The sequence below is a fragment of the Elephas maximus genome, chromosome 3 (assembly GCF_024166365.1).
Source record: "Elephas maximus indicus isolate mEleMax1 chromosome 3, mEleMax1 primary haplotype, whole genome shotgun sequence".
NCBI classification, from domain to species: Eukaryota; Metazoa; Chordata; class Mammalia; order Proboscidea; family Elephantidae; genus Elephas; species Elephas maximus.
This window is the reverse complement of record NC_064821.1, coordinates 155,553,943-155,574,863: the sequence shown is the minus strand read 5'-3', so window position 1 is coordinate 155,574,863 and position 20,921 is coordinate 155,553,943. Positions and strand designations below refer to the sequence as shown.

General features: G+C 44.2%; 3 non-coding genes and 1 pseudogene across 3 annotated transcripts; 3 read left to right on the top strand and 1 right to left on the bottom strand.

Moving 5' to 3' along the window:
• The first annotated feature begins 5,467 nt into the window (after positions 1–5,467).
• Positions 5,468–20,921, top strand: part of LOC126071376 (uncharacterized) — a 43,789-nt pseudogene continuing 28,335 nt past the window's right edge.
• TRNAN-GUU (transfer RNA asparagine (anticodon GUU)) lies at positions 12,018–12,091 on the top strand. The gene has a single exon. It is a non-coding gene; the product is annotated as a tRNA-Asn (tRNA).
• Positions 13,462–13,534, bottom strand: TRNAV-CAC (transfer RNA valine (anticodon CAC)). Its single transcript has one exon. It is a non-coding gene; the product is annotated as a tRNA-Val (tRNA).
• Positions 17,311–17,382, top strand: TRNAE-UUC (transfer RNA glutamic acid (anticodon UUC)). Its single transcript has one exon. It is a non-coding gene; the product is annotated as a tRNA-Glu (tRNA).

Genomic DNA, 20,921 nt, shown 5'->3' with positions numbered 1-20,921 from the left:
GCCTATAAGAGACACATCTTAGACTTAGAGACACAAACAAACTAAAACTCAAAGGATGGAAAAAATATATCAAGCAAACTACAAGCAAAAAAGAGCAGGAGTAGCAATATTAATTTCTGACAAAATAGACTTTAAAGTTATAAAGGATAAAGAAGGACACTACATAATGATTAAAGGGACAATTGACCAGGAAGATATAACCATATTAAATATTTATTCACCCAATGACAGGGCTGCAAGATACATAAAACAAACTTTAACAGAACTGAAAAGTGAGATAGACACCTCCACAATTACAGTAGGAGACTTCAACACGCCACGTTCGGAGAAGGATAGGACTTCCAGTAAGAAGCTCAATAGAGACAGGGAAGACCTAATTGCTACAATTAACCAACTTGACCTTGTAGACTTATACAGAACACTCCACCCAACAGCTGCAAAGTATAGTTTCTTTTCTAGTGCACATGGAACATTCTCTAGAATAGACCACATATTAGGTCATAAAACAAACCTTTGCAGAATCGAAACACTGAAATATTACAAAGCATCTTCTCACACCACAAGGCTGTAAAAGTGGAAATCAATAACAGAAAAATCAGGGAAAAGAAATCAAATACTTGGAAACTGAACAATACCCTACTCAAAAAAGGCTGGGATATAGAGAACATTGAAAAAGGGAATAAAAAATTCATAGAATGCAACGAGAATGAAAACACTTCCTGTCAAAACCTCTGGGACACAGCAAAAGCAGTGCTCAGAGGTCAATTTATATCGATAAATGCACACATACATAAAGAAGAAAGAGCCAAAATCAGAGAACTGTCCCTACAACTTGAACAAATAGAAAGCGAGCAACAAAAGAATCCATCAGGCACCAGAAGAAAACAAATAATAAAAATTAGAGCTGAACTAAGTGAATTAGAGAAGAGAAAAACAATTGAAAGAATTAACAAAGCCAAAAGCTGGTTCTTTGAAAAAATTAACAAAATTGATAAACCATTGGCCAGACTAATTAAAGAAGTACAGGAAAGGAAACAAATAACCCAAATGAGAAACGAGATGGGCCACATCACAACAGACCCAACGGAAATTAAGAGAATCGTATCAGATTATCACGAAAAATTGTACTCTAACAAATTTGCGAACTTCGAAGAAATGGATGAATTCCTAGAAAAACACCACCTACCTAAACTAACACAATCAGAAGTAGAACAACTAAATAGACCCGTAACAAAAAAAGAGATTGAAAAGGTAATCAAAAAACTCCCAACAAAAAAAGCCCTGGCCCAGACAGCTTCACTGCAGAGCTCTACCAAACTTTCAGAGAAGAGTTAACACTACTAAAGGTATGTCAAAGCATAGAAAATGATGGAATACTACCTAACTCATTCTATGAAGCCACCATATCCCTGATACCAAAACCAGGTAAAGACACCACAAAAAAAGAAAATTACAGACCTATATCCCTCATGAACATAGATGCAAAAATCCTCAACAAAATTCTAGCCAATAGAATCCAACAACACATCAAAAAAATAATCCACCACGACCAAGCGGGATTTATATCAGATTTTTTTTTATGCAAGGCTGGTTTAATATTAGGAAAACCATTAATGTAATCCACCATATAAATAAAACAAAAGGCAAAACCTACATGATCTTATCAATTGATGCAGAAAAGGCATTTGACACACATTCATGATAAAAACTCTCAGCAAAATAGGAATTGAAGGAAAATTCCTCAACATAATAAAGGGCATCTATACAAAGCCAACAGCCAACATCATTCTAAATGGAGAGAGCCTGAAAGCATTCCCCTTGAGAACGGGAACCAGACAAGAATGCCCTTTATCACCGCTCTTATTCAACATTGTGCTAGAGGTCCTAGCCAGAGCAATTAGGCTAGACAAAGAAATAAAGAGCATCCAGATTGGCAAGGAAGAAGTAAAATTATCTCTATTCGCAGATGACATGATCTTATACACAGAAAACCCCAAGGAATCCTCCAGAAAACTACTGAAACTAGTAGAAGAGTTTGGCAGAGTCTCAGGTTATAAGATAAACATACAAAAATCACTTGGATTCCTCTACAGCAACAAAAAGAACATCAAAGAGGAAATCACCAAATCAATACCATTCACAGTAGCCCCCAAGAAGATAAAATACTTAGGAATAATTCTTACCAAAGATGTAAAAGACCTATACAAAGAAAACTACAAAGCACTAGTGCAAGAAACTAAAAAGGACCTACATAAGTGGAAAAACATACCTTGATCATGGACAGGAAGACTTAACATAGTAAAAATGTCTATTCTACCAAAAGTCACCTATACATACAATGCACTTCTGATCCAAATTCCAATGACATTTTTTAATGTGATGGAGAAACAAATCACCAACTTCATATGGAAGGGAAAGAAGCACCGGAGAAGTAAAGCATTCCTGAAAAAGAAGAAGAAAGTGGGAGACCTCACTCTACCTGATTTTAGAACATATTATACAGCCACAGTAGTCAAAACAGCCTGGTACTGGTACAACAACAGGCACATAGGCCAATGGAACAGAATTGAGAACCCGCATATAAATCCATCCACATACGAGCAGCTGATATTTGACAAGGGCCCAGTGTCAGTTAATTGGGGAAAAGATAGTCTTTTTAACAAATGGTGCTGGCATAACTGGATATCCATTTCCAAAAAAATGAAACAGGACCCATACCTCACACCATGCACAAAAACTAACTCCAAGTGGATCAAAGACCTAAACATAAAGACTAAAATGATAAAGATCATGGAAGAAAAAATAGGGACAACGTTAGCAGCCCTAATGCAAGGCATAAACAGAATACAAAACTTTACCAAAAATGACGAAGAGGAACCAGATAACTGGGAGCTCCTAAAAATCAAACACCTATGCTCATCTAAAGACTTCACCAAAAGAGTAAAAAGACCACCTACACATTGGGAAAAAATTTTCAGCTATGACATCTCCGAACAGCACCTGATCTCTAAAATCTATATGATTCTGTCCAAACTCAACCACAAAAAGACAAACAACCCAATCAAGAAGTGGGCAAAGGCTATGATCGCGCACTTCACTAAAGAAGATATTCAGGCAGCTGACAGATACATGAGAAAATGCTCTCGATCATTAGCCATTAGAGAAATGCAAATTAAAACTACAATGAGATTCCATCTCACTGCAACAGGGCTGGCATTAATCCAAAAAACACAAAATAATAAATGTTGGCAAGGCTGCGGACAGATTAGAACTCTTATACACTGCTGATGGGAGTGTAAAATGGTACAACCACTTTGGAAATCTATCTGGCATTTTCTTAAAAAGTTAGAAATAGAACTACCATACAACCCAAAAATCCCACTCCTCGGAATATACCCTAGAGAAATAAGAGCCTTTATACGAACAGATATATGCACACCCGTGTTTATTGCAGCTCTGTTTACAATAGCAAAAAGCTGGAAGCAACCAAGGTGTCCATCAACGGATGAATGGTTAAATGAATTATGGTATATTCACACCATGGAATGCTACGCATCAATAAAGAACAGTGATGAATCTGTGAAACATTTCACAACATGGAGGAACCTGGAAGGCACTATGCTGAGTGCAATTAGTCAGAGGCAAAAGGACAAATATTGTATAAGACCACTATTATAAGATCTTGAGAAATAGTATAAACTGAGAAGAACACATTCTTTTGTGGTTATGGGGGCGGGGGGAGGGAGGGTGGGAGAGGGTTATTTACTGATTAGTTAGTAGATAACTAACTACTAGGTGAAGGGAAGGACAATACTCAATACATGGAAGGTCAGCTCAACTGGACTGGACCAAAAGCAAAGAAGTTTCCGGGATAAACTAAATGCTTCAAAGGTCAGCGGAGCTAGGGCGTGGGTTTGGGGACTACGGCTTAAGGGGACTTCTAAGTCAACTGGCAAAAATAATTTTGTTATGAGGGCATTCTGCACCCCACTTTGAAGTGTGGCGTCTGGGGCCTTAAATGCTAACAAGCGGCCATCTAAGATGCATCAATTGGTCTCAACCCACCTGGATGAAAGGAGAATGAAGAACACCAAGGTCACACAATAACTATGAGCCCAAGAGACAGAAAGGGCCACATGAACCAGAGACTTACATCTTCCTGAGACCAGAAGAACTAGATGGTGCCCGGCCACAACTGGTGACTGCCCTGACAGGAAGCACAACAGAGAACCCCTGAGGGAGGAGATCAGTGGGATGCAGACCCCAAATTCTCATAAAAAGACCAGACTTAATGGTCTGACTGAGACTAGAAGAATCCCGGTGGTCGTGGTCCCCAAACCTTCTGTTGGCCCAGGACAGGAACCATTCCGGAAGACAACTCAGCAGACGTGGAAGGGACTGGGCAATGGGTTGGAGAGAATTGCTGATGAAGAGTGAGCTACTTGTATCAGGTGGACGCTTGAGACTGTCTTGGCATCTCCTTTTTGGAGGGGAGATGGGAGGGTAGAGAGGGTTAGAAACTGGCAAAACCGGCACAAAAGGAGAAGCTGGAAGGAGGGAGCCGGCTGACTCATTAGGGGGAGAGTAAGTGGGAGTATGGAGTAAGGTGTATATAAGCTTATACGTGACAGGCTGACTTGATTTGTAAATTTTCACTTAAAGCACAATAAAAATTATTAAAAAAAAAATTTGCTGGGATTTTGATTGGAATTGTATCGAATCTGTAGATCAAGTTGGGAAAAATTGTCATCTTAATAATATTAAGTCTTCCTATGGATAAACATGGTATAACTCTCCATTTATTTAGATTTCCTTTTATTTGTTTCACCAAAGTTTTGTAGTTTTCCTCATATAGATCCGCTACATATTTTAGTTAGATTTATACCTAATATTTCATTTTTATGCTAACAAAAATGTGTGTTTTAAATTTCGAATTCCAATTTTTTATATAATTTTATTTATTTTGTTGTTGAGAATATACACAGCAAAACATAACCAGCTCAACCAGTTTACATGTACCATTAAATGATATTGATTACGTTCTTTGAAAAAAAAACAAAACAAAAAGCAACTCCGATGATTCCTCTTTCAATCATTACTGAGTTCTCAGTTTCCAAGCAAAGAGAATGGAAGGCTAACTAAGTTGCTCTCTGCCTTTATATAGTAAGATGTAAGGAGCAGAAGCTCTGGGGACATCTTAACACTTACAAAATTTGAGGCGCGTCCCTGGGTGGGCTCAACCACCAAATTTTCGGTTAACAGCCGAACGCGCTAATCGATTTCGCCACAGAGAACACAGATAAATGTTTCCTTTTCAACAAGGAGTGAACGCCTGTGAAGCACTAGGCGGTGCCAGACGCTTTCTGCGGAGCCAATTGCGCAAATCCTCGAAAAACGCGACATGCTGGGGCAACAAATCCTGTTGTTCTTCGCGTTTGGGTGAGTCTGAAGCTAGGAGGACAGCCGAATGGCCTTCGCCCCTCCTTGCTCCTCGTCCGCCTCAGATGCCAGCGACCCCCGGAGACCCTCGGGTCTGCAACCCCCGCCTGAGCCCAGTGGGATCCACGGCACGGCTGCTCCGCCTTCGCCCGCCCGCCCGCGCCCTGGACGCCCCCTGCTCTCCTCGGTTGCGGTCGGTGTGGCGGGAGCGCGGAAAATAAACGGGGAAAGGGGACTGGTGAAGAAGAGCGAAGGAAAGCTGGGAGGCGTAGAGGATAACCAGACCTTCAGGAGGCCTGTGCACAGACTCTGGCGAGGTCCTGGGGAGGAGAGAATGGTTTTTAAGGTGTAGCACAACGGGGAAGGAGGAGCTGAGAGACGGCAGGAAATGGGAGAAAAGCGGCGCACCGGTGGCTGTTCAAGAACAAAACGACAAAACACTGTGAATGTTTTTCTCTCAATACAGTTTAAGAAGACCAGCGAGCGCTGGTAGGTTTGTGGTGCGCCGTGATCGTATACTGGTGAGTACTCTGCAATGTGGCCTCAGCAACCTCGGTTCGAATCCGAGTCATGGCAGTATCTGGCACATGTTTTGTCACGTACCGCCGCGCTTCTTATGGCTTGGTTTGCGTTTCATTCCCGCACTGCATCGCTCCCCACCTGCGGCTAGAAGGCAGCAAGCCTTCCAGCTAGGGGTCAGAAGGACAGGAACCCTGACAGTGAGCATACCTGGAGCCTGGTCTAAGGGAAACCTTGCGTGCGCCCCATATCCGGGCAAAAGGTGAAATGCCTCTCACTCAGCCTTAGAAGCACCTTCCACTGTTGAGATGATGTGGTCATAACCGTTTTCCTGGTAAAGGTATTTCAAATACAAGCCTGGCTTTTTTACACGAAACCAGAATTTACTTTTTTTTTTTTTAATAATTTTTATTGTGGTTTAAGTCAAAGTTTACAAATCAAGTCAATATCTCACACATAAACCCATATACACCTTGCTACACACTCCCAGTTACTCTCCCCCTAGTGAGACATCCCACTTTCTCTTTTCCTGTCCATTTCTCCAGCTTGTAACCCCTCCACCTTCTCATCTCCCCTCCAGGCAGGAGATGCCAACAGAGTCTCAAGTGTCCACCTGATCCACGAAGCTCACTCCTCAGCAGCATCCCTCTCCAACCCATTGTCCAGTCCAACCCCTGTCTGAAGAGTTGGCTTTGGGAATGGTTCCTGTCTTGGGCTAACAGAAGGTCTGGGGACCATGAACTCTGGGGTCCTTCTAGTCTCAGTCAGACCATTAAGTCTGGCCTTTTCACAAGAATTTAGGGTCTGCATCCCACTGCTCTCCTAGTCCCTCAGGGTCTCTCTGTTGTGTTCCCTGTCAGGGCAGTCATCTGTTGAAGCCAGGCACCACCTAGTTCTTCTGGTCTTAGGCTGATGTAGTCTCTGGCTTGTGCGGCTCTTTCTGTCTCTTGGGCTCATAATTACCTTGTGTCCTTGATATTCTTCATTCTCCTTTGGTTCAGGTGGGTTGAGACCAATTGATGAATCTTAGAAGGCTGCTTGCTAGCGTTTAAGACCCCAGAAGCTGCTCTCCAAAGTAGGATGCAGAATGTTTTCTTAAAAGACTTTATTACGCCAGTTGACTTACACGTCCCCTGAAACCATGGTTTCCAAACTCCTACCCCTGCTGCGCTGGCCATAGAAGCATTCAGTTTATTCAGGAAACTTCTTTGCTTTTGGTTTAGTCCACTTGTGCTGACCTCACCTGTATTGTGTGTTGTCTTTCCCTTCACCTAAAGTAGTTCTTATCTACTATCTAATTAGTGAATACCCCTCTCCCTCCCTCCCTCCCTCCTCCTCTAGTAAGCATCAAAGAATATTTTTTCTCTGTTCTTATAATACTGGTCTTATACAATATTTATCCTCTTGCAACTGACTGATGTCACTCAGCAAAATGGCTTCCAGATTCGTCCATGTTATGAAATGTTTCACAGATCCATTTCTTTGTCGATGCGTAGTATTCCACTGTGTAAATATACCGTAATTTATTTATCCATTCATCCATTGTTGGGCACCTTGGTTGCTTCCAGTGCTGCAGTGAACATGGGTGTGCATATATCTGTTCGTGGAAAGGTTTTATTTCTCTAGAATATATTCCAAGGAGTGGGATTGTTGGATCCTATGGTCGTTCTATTTCTCGTTTTTTAAGGAAGCGCCAAATTGATTTCCAAAGTGGTTGTACCGTTTTCCATTCTCTCCAGCAGTGTATAAGCGTTCCAGTCTCTCCACAAACTCTCCAACATTTATTATTTTGTGTATTTTGGATGAATGTCAGCCTAGTTGGAGTGCAATGGGATCTCACTGTAGTTTTGATTTGCATTTCTCTACTGGCTAATGATCCTGAGCATTTCTTCATGTATCTGTTAGCTACCTGAATGTCTTCTTTAGTGATGCCTGTTCATATCTTTTGCCCATTTTTTCCTTGGGTTATTTGTCTTTTTGTAGTTGAGTTTTCCCAGTATCATGAAGATTTTAGACATCAGAAAAGTCACAGCTGAAAACTTTTTCCCAGTCTGTAGGTAATCATTTTACTCTTTTGGTGAAGTCTTTGTGTGAGCATAGGTGTTTGATTTTTAGGAGCTCCCAGTTATCTTGCCTTGGCGATCTGGTACCCCCACACCCTTCTGGTTCAACCTGCAGAGAAGCTTAAGGCTGAGCTGTATTCTGAACCCTGCCAAGCACACACGTGTGATGCGAAAGGGCGCACTGGGTGAGCTGTGGTTCCCCTGGGGCCCCGGCTGCTCTTTCTGCTCCTGTAGGGGAAGGACAACTGGCCCCTTCATTCTGTGCAAAAGAACATCAAAGGGACACCAGGATAGAATAGCAGTGAATCCTTTCCTCTGGGTGGGCAGGGGAAGAGGTGCAGGAGACAGATCAAAGAAGGAAGGAAAGGGAAAAAAAACATGTTATGAAATTTCCTGATCTAAAGCTACAGTGAAGTCAGAGTCCTCTGGAACTGAGCCCTCGGTAGCTGAGGGCGGGGGGACAGGTGATCTAGTCCAGTTGTATCCCTGTCTCCAGTTTGAACCAAAGCAGAACAAGGCCAAGCACCGCGTCCTGGTTTCCAGTGAGCAGGCAAGTCCTCACCTTTCCCAGAGTGAGAACACTTGAACTCTGGGTGTGAATGGAACATGGTAAGCACTGCACCAAGGACAGCGACTGCTGGAAGAAAGGGCACGATTTTCCCAACCAGTGGTTTTTGTTCGTTTGTTTGTTTTTGCCTTTTCTTTGTTAAAACTTAACTTTCAAAGGATGAAAATGCTGAGGCACATGAAGTTTAAGACACCTATCCAGGCCATACAAGGGCTGAATCAGATTCCTAACCCAGAGCCTGCCTTCTTGAACACAGATTAGACTAGGCCTCTCCAATTCTGTTTCAGTTTTTTCTGGGTTTCTCAGCTACAGAAAAGGAGAGAGAGAATGTCAGAGATGGAGGAGTAATAAGGGGGAGATGGAGGGATGCATGGCTCCTGTAGCTGTCAGAGAGCAAAGCGCGTAACTATTGTGAATGTTTTGCAATATAGAGAAGATTCCTGTGAGGCCAAGACAAGCTTATTGTGATCAGGAGAGGAATCTGAGATGTCAGAGATTCAAAAATTAAAACAACAATGGTAAAGTCCCTAGAAGAAAATTGGGGAGAATACATTCACCATCCTGGGGTAAAAAGATTTTTCTTAGAGAACACAATAGGCCTTATATATAAAGAAAAAAAAGTTTTTTAGATACATTAGATTTCATTGAAATTAAAAGCTTCTGTTCATGAAAAACCACCTAAGAAAGTGAAAAGGCAAGCTACGGACTGGGAGAAAATATTTACAACATGATTATCTGCAAAATGACTCAAATCTTGTATACAGAACTTTTAGAGATCAGCAATAAAAAGTCAACTCCAATAACAGTGTGCAAAATATTGAATAAACTTTCTCCACAAAGGAGGATTTCTAAATGGCCAAAAGGCTGAGGAAAACAAGACCCATGTCATTACTCATTAGGGAAACACAAATTTAAACCATGAAAAGGTACCCTTACAAACCCACCAGAATGGTGCATTTAAAAGGCAGAGAACACCAAGTGCTGACAAGGATGTGGAACAACTGCAACCAGCTTTGCTGGTGAGAAACCATCGTAGGGGACCCTTTGGCATCTTCTATCAAGGTTTAACTGGCACCTATCCTTTGATCCAGGAGTTCCAGTCCTTAAACGGAAATGGATGCACGTGTCCACACAAAGACTCAGGCGAGCATACTCATAGGAGCGTTTTCACAATAGCCGAAACTGGAAATAGCCCAAATGTCCATCGACTGTGGTTTACTCACACATTGGAATAACATCAACAATACTACAATGAAGAAGTGATAGACGAACAACATAGACATATCTTGAAAACATAATGTTGTGTGGAAAAAAAGAAATAGAGTCAGACACAAAAAATGTGCATTCATTCATGTGCATTTCAAGAATAGGCAAAACTAATCTCTGGTGAGAGACCTCAGAAGAGTGATTAATTAAACCGGGAGGGGGTAAGGGATGGGGATTACCCAGAAAGGAGCTCCTTGGACCTTGGTGGGATGATGGAAACTTTCTGTAACTTGATTACATTTGTCAAAATTCAGTAATTGTTCACTAAAGATTCCTGTATTATTGTTGTTAGGTGCTGTCGAGTCGGCTCTGACTCGTACTGACCCTATGCACAACAGAAGGATACACTGCCCGGTCCTGCACCATACTTAGAATCGGTATGCTTGAGCCCATTGTTGCAGTCACTGTGTCAATCCACCTTGTTTAGGGTCTTCCTCTTTTCTGCTGACCCTGTACTTTGCCAAGCATGATGTCCTTCTCGAGATACTGATCCCTCCTGATAACATGTCCAAAGTATGTAAGATGCAGTCACACCATCCTTGCTTCTAAGGAGCATTCCGGTTGTACTTTTTCCAAGACAGAGTTATTCCTTCTTCTGGCAGTCCACGGTATATTCACTATTCTTCACCAACACCACAATTCAAAGGCAACAATTCTTCTTTGGTCTTCCTTATGCATTGTCCAGCTGTCACATGCATATGATGCGATTGAAAATACCATGGCTTGGGTCAGGTGCACCTTAGTCTTCAAGGTGACATCTTTGCTCTTCAACACTTTAAAGAGGTCCTTTGCAGCAGATGTACCCAATCAGTGCAGCGCGTCTTTTGATTTCTTGACTGCTGCTTCCATGGCTGTTGATTGTGGATCCAAATAAAATGAAATCCTTGACAACTTCAATCTTTTCTCTGTTTATCATGATGTTGCTCATTGGTCCAGTTGTGAGGATTTTTGTTTTCTTTATGCTGAGGTGCAATCCATACTGAAGCTGTGGTCTTTGATCTTCATTAATAAGTGATACTCATACACTTCAATAATGTACTGTTAGCATAAAAACGGAGGGACAAGCGGTGAGGGACATGGCCCGCAAATGGACTATGGCAGGAGGTTTGGATTTTACTGTAAACGCATTAAAAGTTTATTCTGGTTTCGTGTACAAAAGCCCAGCTGGTATTTGAAATACCTTTACCAGGAAAAAGGTTATGACCACATCATCTCAACAGTGGAAGGTACTTGTTAGGCTGAGTGAGAGGCATTTCACCTTTTGCAGGTTTCCCTTAGACCTGGCTCCAGGTATGCACGCTGTCGGGGTTCCTTCCCTTCTGACCTCTAGCTGTAAGGCCCGCTGCCTTCTAGGCGCAGATGGGGAGAGATGCCCCTGCGGGAATGAACTGCAAACCAAACGAAGCGCGCCAGTGAGTGACAAAATTAGCGCCAGACACTGCCGTGACTCGGATTTGAACCGAGGTTGCTGCGGCCACAACTCAGAGTACTAACCACTATACGATCACGGCGCACCGCAAACCCGTCAGCGCTCACTGGTCTTTAAACTTTATTGACATAAAAACATTCACACTGTTTTGTTCTTGAACAGCCACAGGTGCTCTGCTTTTCTCTCACTTCTTGCCATCTCTCAGCTCCTCCCTCCCCACTGTGCTACAGGATAGAAACCTTTCTCTCCTCCCCAGCACCTGGCCCGAGTCTCTGCACCTGCCTCCTGGAAGTCTTGTTCTCGCCCACGCCTCCCTGCTTTCCTTCGCCCCTCTTCACCGCTCCCCTTTCCTCACTTATTTTCCGCGCTCCGGCCCCACCTACAGCAAGCGAGGCGAGCGGGGGGCTTCCATGGTGCGTGCGGGCGGGCGAAGGCGGAGCAGCAGTGTCTTGGACCCTATTGGGGTCAGGCAGGGGTTGCAGACCCGGGGTCTCCGGGGGTCGCAGGCATCTGAGGCGGAGGAGGAGCAAGGAGGGGCGAAGGCCATTCGGCTGCCCTCCTAGCTTCAGACTCACCCAACGCACTGATTTTAACGCGATCAACAACACCATTTGTCACTCCAACCTGCCGGATTTTCCGAGGGTTTGTGCAGGTCGTACTGCAGAGAGCCGCTGGCACCGTCCGGTGGTTCAAAGGCATTCACTCCTTGTACAAACAGGTGGGGTTACCTGTGGTCTCTGTGGCGCAATCGGTTAGCGCGTTCGGCTGTTAACCGAAAGGTTGGTGGTTCGAGCCCACCCAGGGACGGTCCCCAGGTTTTGCACGTGTTAAGATATTCCCAGCGTTTCTGCTCCATAAATCTTACTAGTGAAAGGCAGAGAGAAATGGCAGTCACCCTTCTATCCTCTTCGCATGGAAACTGAGAACTCGGAAATGACTGAAAGAATCAGGGGAGTTGTTTTTGACTAAGAAGTCCCCCCCCCCATATTATTTATTTGTAGTGTTATTTATTTAAGCCCCGGTGGAGTGGTGGTTGGAATCCTTGGTGACGTCGTGGTTAAGTGCTACGGCTGCTAACAAAAGAGTCGGCAGTTCGAATCCGCCAGGTGCGCCTTGGAAACTCTATGGGGCAGCTCTCCTCTGCCCTATAGGGTCGCTATGAGTCGGAATCGACTTGACGGCCCCGGGTTTTTGGTTTGGGTTGGTGTAGTGGTTAAGTGCTACGGCTGCTAACCAAAAGGTCAGCAGTTTGAATCCACCAGGCGCTCCTTGGAAACCCTGTGGGGCAGTTCTGTGTCCTATAGGTTCCCTATGAGTCCGAATCGACTGGACAGCAACGGGTTTGGGTTTAGCATGATTTATTTAACCCTCGCCATATACTTTGCAATTTAAGTTGCTTCTATGCTTTTATAATTACAAATAAAGTTGTAATCACCATCAGTTATCTAGCTATCTATTTATAATCCCTCGTTCTGTTTCTTTAGCAACCCTCACTAAGACTCCCATTAATTTGAGAAATCCCAGGTCAATGGCAGGGTTCCCACTATCCTTCATAAAATCGCCACCACAGAATGCTTTCAGGATGCAAGGACAGGTCCCTTAAATGTATTTCTCACATACTTGTTAAAGGTAATGTCTTCCTGTCCGTACCTGGGGCTGTAGATATGGGTGAATGAACATGTCTTACGTGATAAATTTCCTGTAGCTTTTTAATCCCCCCAAGGCTTTTTAAGGCTTTCGGTATTTTCCTCTACAATAAATGCATCAAAGACGCTCTGGCATTTCAAGTTCATGTACTGTAGGCCACCTTTGGGTGCAAGTTTTCAGTCAACTGCTTCAAGTGAACAATTTAGAATTGCTGGCAGCTGGTCAAAACACAGTGGCTCCAGAATTTCTATCTAGTGCACCTATGTCAATAAGTAAACCTAGCCGTATCCAACATTATGTTCCTTCCGCCCTGCTTCTAACCCCTTAGGATCCATTTCCATAGATACACCCCAGGATTTAGGTTCATATAAAGTGGCATCAATCTTGCAGTACTTCTGCTTGTATTGCACCTTCCTATGGGTCATCACAGTTTGTGCATTTCCCTCTGGGACTTACTGGGACTCGAGTCTGATTCTAGGTCTAAAGCAATGAGAAAAAGCAGCACTCCGCTGTGAGGAGTAAAGAGCAACTGTTTCTGCCCGGTTTCGAACCGGGGACCTTTCGCGTGTGAGGCGAACGTGATAACCACTACACTACAGAAACACCCGGGAAAACTCTCTGCTGCTCTTCTTTAACTTTTGCGGCTTTCAGTGGACGAAATTCAATCCCAGTTCGAAATTCCACTGCCAGCAGCAAAGTCCTGGAAAGGGCCTCAGTAAGCACCAAGCGAACCAAGGCTCACTGCATTTGCCTTGACTGGTCATTTCCCTCAAGGCTTAGCTTTAATGCCTCTTTGTTATCTCTTTCTCTTGTTCCTGCCACTTTCGTTTGCTTTTGGTGTGAGAACTCAAAGCAAACGTGTGGGGCCCCACTGTCCTTGTTTCGAGGGTAGGCGAGGAACCCTAAGCCAGGGAATATCGGGAGGCTCAGTCTCCTTTGCCCGAAGGGGTCGCTCGGTGCTTCCTGAGGCCCTTTTCTTTTTCAGTGTCAGCCGGTGGAGAAGGTTCAGGTGATAGAAGAGAACAAAGGGAACCTTTAGAACTCTCAGGAACTAAAACTAACATAAAGGATGTCTCGTTTGGTGCCCCGCCTCCCAACAACCAGATGAGAATTGTGTCCTGGTCTGAAATCTGATTTAGAGTAGAGAAATGAGGTCTGGCTAAAGATGCTGAGTAATTGGAAGTCTTCTTGCAATGTTTTTTTTTTTTTTTTTCCTTTTTCTCCTTACAAGGCTATTGGCGAACACTTGTCTATCCGCAAACAAAACCTGTTTCTGCCCGGTTTCTAAACAGGGACCTTTCGCGCATAAGACGAAGGTGATAAGCACTGCACTTCGGGAACCAGGCGAGTGAGCTAACCTAAGAATTTGCCCATGAAAATTGTAGGACCTGCAGTTTTCAAGTACTTTGGCTTCCAGCACAGGAAATTCAACTACATTTGAAATTCGACTGCCAGCAGCAAAGTGCTGGAGAAAGCCCTCGGGAAAAGCACCAACAATCCCTCAGGCAAAGGAGTCTGCAGCTTCGGTTAGGACATGATGTAGTTTTCTGCGCCAGATAAAAAAAAAAAAAAAAAAAAAATTTTTTTTTTTTTAATCTGTTAAGCTAGGACTTGGAGGAGGGCCCCGCCCCGAGAGCTTCGAGATCCCGCAGCTCATTAGAGTTTCCATTTTCAGAACGAAGCTCCTCTCGGGCTCTCCAGCTCCCCACAGCCCCGGAGCTGTGAAGGCTCTCACCCCGGGGCTTCGGACCAGCGCCTCGGTGGCCCCTTTAATGGCGCTGGTTCCATGAAAAGATGTGCAATGTTATTCATCCCCCCACTTGCTGGTAGTTGCCATGGAGTTGGTTAGGACTCAAGGCGACCACATGAGCGCAGTGCAGAACTTCCCCATAGGGTTTCAAGGCTGTAATTTGGTGCTGCCGTGGTTAAACCGCTTGACTGCTAACTGAAAGGTCAGCAATTCGAATCCAGGAGCCGCTGTGCGGGAGAAAGATGTGGCAGCTTGCTTCTGTAAAGATGACAGCCTTGGAAACCCTGTGGGGCAGTTCTACTCTGTCCTATAGGGTCGCTATGAGTCAGAATCAACTGGATGGCAACTAAGCGCCCCTGCGTGGGTTCCAAACACAAACCTTTCAGTTAATAGGCGAGTGCTCAACCGTTTGGCAGAAAACCGGAAAACAAGCATTGCTGAGGATGTGGAAAATTGGAACCCGCACGCATTGCTGAAAGGATTGTAAAATGGTACAGCCTCTGGAAATCCGTCTGGCAGTTCCTCAAGAGTTAACCATAGAATTCCCAGATGACCCAACACCTCCACTACTAGGCATATGCCCCCCAAAATTGAAAGCAAAAAGTGCAAACAGATATTTGTACACCAGTGTTCACTGTAGCATTACTCACATTATCCAAAAGGTGTAAACAACCCAAGTGTCCATCAGCAGATGAATGGATGAACAAAATGTGGTCTATCCATACAATGGAATATTATTCAGCCATAAACAGGAAGTTGTGATACATGTTAAGACATGGAAGAACCTAGAAAAATTATGCTGTATGAAAGAAGCCAGATACAAAAGGACAAATATTATATGATCCCTCTTACTTGGAATCTCTAAAATAGCAAATGCGTAGAGACCAAAGTTTATTAGTGGTTACCAGGGGCGGGTGGGAGGGAAAAGGCAGGAAAGATTGCTTAAGGGGCACTGAATTTCTGTTAAGGATGTGGAAAAAGTCTGGAAACGGATAGTGGTGATGGTTCTGCAACATGGTGAACGTAATTACTGTCACTGAATTGTGCACATAAAGTGGTTGAAATAGCAAGTGTTTTGTTATCTATGTTATCACACACGCACACACGCAAAATGATCCACACGTCCGGGCCACCCAGGAACACCAGAACCCTCCCTCCAGGCCCTACCCTGCACTTTCCCTGGGGCCTGACCTGCACTCTTTCCTCAGAAGCCCTTTTGCCTCAGCTCCTCCCCTCTGTCCCCCTCTGACACTTGTGGAGTCTCTTGTTCTGTGCCACTCAGTTTCAGTCCACTACTTTAATCACACCTTCATGTTTTAGCTGCACCTTAGCAAAGGCTGAAACATGGGTCTTAGGGCACTTGGCTCTTTGAAAATATCTAACAAGCAACACGGGCCAAGCCAGCCTTGAAGACCTGCATTGGATTCTTTACAGAGGCAGAGAACAGCAGGCTACTGGAGAGCCACAAACTCACAGCGTGCAGCCCCGCATATCGCACACCTGGTTAGGGCCCAGTTCAAGAAATGGAAAAAAAGCGCTTTTGAAGCTTCTCTGCAGACAGAACACGAAGGGAGTTGGTTTCTTGACCCGGAGAGGCCAGTCGAGCAAGGGGTCTCAGGCATGTCCCCAACTTCCGAAGACAGGCCAGGAACAGGCTGATTTTGAGGGACAGAGCCAAATAAAAGGGGCAAAGGCAGCCCAACCCCAGGCCTTGCAATTAAGGGTCTCGAACCCTAAGGTCTGACCAACCGAAGGGCCACGCCTTAAACTGATGTCTCGCCTTTATCAGGAGAGTCCTTCGTCTAAACTCATAGCTCAGCAAAGGGAGGAACTGTATAGACCAACGTTCACATTTGACGGACAAAAAACCAAAACGTCTACCGCGTTCGAGTCTATTGCGACTCATAGCGAGCACGGTAGAACAGCCCCAAAGGGTTTCCAAAGAGCGGCTGGTGGATTCCAACTACGGACTCTACATAGCAGCCTGAGCTCTCAACCACTGTACTACCATGCGGAATACGAAAATTCCCTAATAATTAGATGTGGAGTGTGAGGAAAAGACCTGCGCCAAGGAGAGCTAGCACTTTTTGCCTGAGCATATGCAAGGGTGGAGTTGCCATCAACAAAGATGGGAAAAAAGGCAGGGGCAGCAGAATTTCGGGGACAAATCCGGAGTTCAATAAGGGGTCCCGGGGTCCTGGTTCAAAGAGTTATTCATGCAGGCTGTCTCCGTTTCTGTATCCATCTGAACCCTTTTTGATGCTGGAGTTCTTGGGCGCTCATGCTCGGCCCTCTTCCCACCCTGGGCACCTCCTCCCTGCAGGCTCCTGCCCTTCGCTGGACCCCAGCCACCGTCTCTTCACACGCTGCCGCCGCGCTGCCGCCGCGCAAAGGCGCACCTCTATGTCAGGTCTGAAGTGCGGCGGCGAGGAAGAGCCAGTTCACTCCGAAACTTGCGGAGACCTGACCGCCCTCGGCGTGCTGCAGGCTGACTGGCGTTTTGGAGAAGACAGGAGGAAAGGGCCTTGGGGGACGATCGCAGGAGTAGAGGATAGGCGTCCTGGCTTCCCGAGTTTGGTGAGAAGAGATGTACTATCTAGAGGCGGGGGATTACACCAGCCCCGACAGGTCCCCGGTGGTCTAGTGGCTAGGATTCGGCGCTTTCACCGCCGCGGCCCGGGTTCGATTCCCGGCCAGGGAGAGCCGTTTTGCGCTCTCTCTCCTCCGCCTGTTTGATGCAGAAGAGTCCTAGAATTGCCCAGGCTTGGAGAGGTGAGAGGCGACGAGCAACTGTTCAGCGGCTTGGGGCTCCCAACAGCTGTACCTTGCCCTTGGCCACCAGGAACCTTCACCGCTCCTGTGGTCCTCATCTTAGAAACCTAACCTTTCGCTCTCAGAATGTTCATCTCCAGAGAACAAAGTAGAACCTGTGACAAGAGCTCCAAATCTCCTTTTTCAAAACAATTGCAAACATAAAGTTGAAAGAGTAGTGACTTTATGCTTCACGCATTTACCAATGAACATTTTCCACATTAGCTTTCTCCATCTCTCCATATGTATGTATTTTCTACCCCATTTCTAAGTAACTTGCAGATATCTCAGGATCCTTTGGTTACTCCTTTCCTTTGGCAATACCCCTCTAAACCAGCCTCTTGGGGACTTCTCCACTTTATCCTCTCAAAGAGGTCCCTCTTGCTCCTTGAGCATAAAGTCTCAGGTGTGACCTGGAGCCCCTCCAGGAATTACAAAGACTCCAATCCCTGGGAAAATCTCAGGTGTTTAGAGATTCTCTTTCAGAAACCAGGGAAAAAGTCCAAATCCTTTGAGTAAAAATTAATTGTACACTCCACAGACATGCTCATTCGCCCCTACTACCTTCAACAAGGCTGCGAGAAATAGATCCTACAGAACTGTTTTCACATCCTCAAAGAACTCTGTGGTGGTCATTTTATGAAAGACAGTGGGAACTGCTACCATGGAACTGGGATCATTGAAATGAATGGGGATGATGGGAAGATGGGATTGGAAGAGTCAAGTCACGACATTTAACCTTAAAGGACAAGGTGACCTCAGTTACTACATCGAGTACAGAGCTGAAGCAGTAATCAGAATGGTCTGTCCCTCAAAGCTCTTTGGTATTAACTCCTTGGTCGGTGTCTCTAGAAATGCAATAGATGGGCAACCTATGAACGTCTTACTTGATTTGCATAAGCAGAAACACACTAAGTCTGGTGAACATACTCTGACTTGAATCACAGCAATAGACAGTCACAGACCCTCAACAAATTCACAAGCACAGAGCTCTTTGAATGAAAGAGAGGTAGATCCCCTCAAGGAAGAACCTGTTTATACAGTCAAAAATAAATTCTCTTAGGGTTTTACCGAAATGGCGTATTCCCACCAAAGTTATCTGAGTAGGATGAGCTCTTAGTAAATATTATTTTATAGCAGAATATTTGGAATTTACACCACAACAGTATAAGTACTTAGGTGTGTTATTAGTTCATTTGCATAAGCAAAAAATATTTTAGAAGGGTTGTCATCAGGGTTGATCATCAGTGAAACTAGAGTGAGGCAAGATTAGAATGTGAACATCTATTTGACTTTGACTGTCATGAGATTGACCTTTCCTAGGAAGGAAAAGTAGATTAATGTGTATTGAAACAGGACTTAACATTTTTAGAGGAGTAGATAAAATTATTTATAGGTTGTTTTAGTTACCAACTGGGAAAATTATTAAGGTAATCACTGGGTTGGTAATGTGTGGTGGTTAAGGTTGTGTGTCAGCTTGGCTGGGCCATGAATCTCAGAGGTTTGGCATTCATGTAATGATGTAATCTGGCAGTTATATAGTGATGTAGTCATCCTGCATGATGTGATCTGACATGATAAGCCAGTCAGTGGTAAGGGCATTTTCTTCAGAGGTGTGGCCTGCATCCAATATATGTATAGATGTTTTGCCAAACCTTGGTTGCTTGCTCTGGATCCTGCATCTAGCTGGTCATCGTCTGACGTCCAGTTCTTGGGACTTTAGCTAGCAGCCTGCCACCTTACCTGCCAGTCTTGGGTTCATGAGCCCTTGCAGGTACATGAGATGGGAGAAGCCTCCAGCCTGATGTCTGACCCATGGACTTGGGACTTGCTATCCCGTACAACCATGTGAGCAATTTCCTGGAGGTAAACTTCTCTCTTTATACCCATATATAGCTATATATATATAGATATCTATATATATACACCCACACACACAGTTATGTATGCATACACTCACACACACACCCCCATACACATGCTTCGCTGGTTTTGCTTCTCTTGAGTATCCGGCCTAAGACATTTGGTGCTGAGAGTGGCTCCAGGGGAACAGAATCATAAGGATGAGTTTTCTAAACTGGTTCTCAAGTCTGATTACTCCTAAAACTGCTGACGACTGTACCTCCAGTAGTAAAGTGGGTGCTACTAATCCATGGCATGAGGTGGCAATTTTAATATGCCAAATATCAACAGAAAGAGATCATGTATTGATGAGAGGCAAGGCTCTGGGTGATCACACGTTTCAAAATTTTCCACAGTTTTGTCAGAATGAGAAGTACGGAAGCTGGTTGGTTGGTCCTCCTTTCATTGGACGAAGTGATAAGAGAGAGGAGCTCAGGGCTTCAGAGTTACAGTTCAAGCGCCATATAAAACACCTCAAAGTTGCAACTTGCTTCCTGAAAGAAAGCCTTATTTCTTGTAGTAACAGAGCTGATATTGCCGAAAATCTAACACAGAATCTTACTGTAAGAGTGGCTGAATTACAATGCCAATGAATTCCCAACTTTGAATGGTGTCTGAAGTTAAAGTGAGGGCATTGATTGAGAAGAAATGGGACCCTATAGGACAGAACAGAAGTGGCGCATAAAGTTTCCAGGGAGTGCCTGGTGGATTTGAACTGTGGACCTGTTTTGTGAGGAGACTTAGCACTTCAGCACTATGCCACCACACTTCGCATATTAGGTATGGAAGATAGGAAATAACATCGGAGATAGTTTTTTTTTCCCCCTTAATTGTGAAATATAAGAAAAGTGTACAGGTTTCTGCTTTGAGCCATGTTGGTGTTAGAGAAAATGGTATTTACTGTTCTACCTTAAACCACTAGAAGACAAGACAAAATATGTGAAATAGCTCTTTGGAGGCACTGTACCACAGGAAGTATATGACAGAGCTCAGACTAAGGCAGTAACAGTGTGTGTTTCCACCAGGCTGAATGGAAAGAGCATCTAACACATGTGGCAGGAAGGAGAGTCTTCAGAAGGGTAATGCCTCAATACCCTGTCCACATTAGCCTAGAATGTTCTGAACTTGCCCCAACAAAGCTTAAAAGCAAGCCTGGAAAGAATGAAATTGTTTGCAAGTCACTTCACGGCATCCCAGAGCAAAGTCCTAAAATATTTAAAGGAGTATATGAAGAACAACTTTTTAGTAATCCTGATGTAGGAAAACATGATCCATAAGCATGAGAAAAATCAACTAACAGAAATAACAGATGACAGAATCAGTAGACAAGATATTAAAACAGCTATTATAAACACACTGTATAGGTTCAGAAAAATGGAGGAAAGCATGAGCTTCATGAGGAGAGAAATAAAAAATAGAGATTCAAAGAAGTCCTGTTGGGCTTCCTGGCAGCCTTTGTGACAGACTCCATCTTGGTTCCAGCAACCTCTGTGAGGAAGTCCATCTTGAATTCTAACTTCCTGTGCA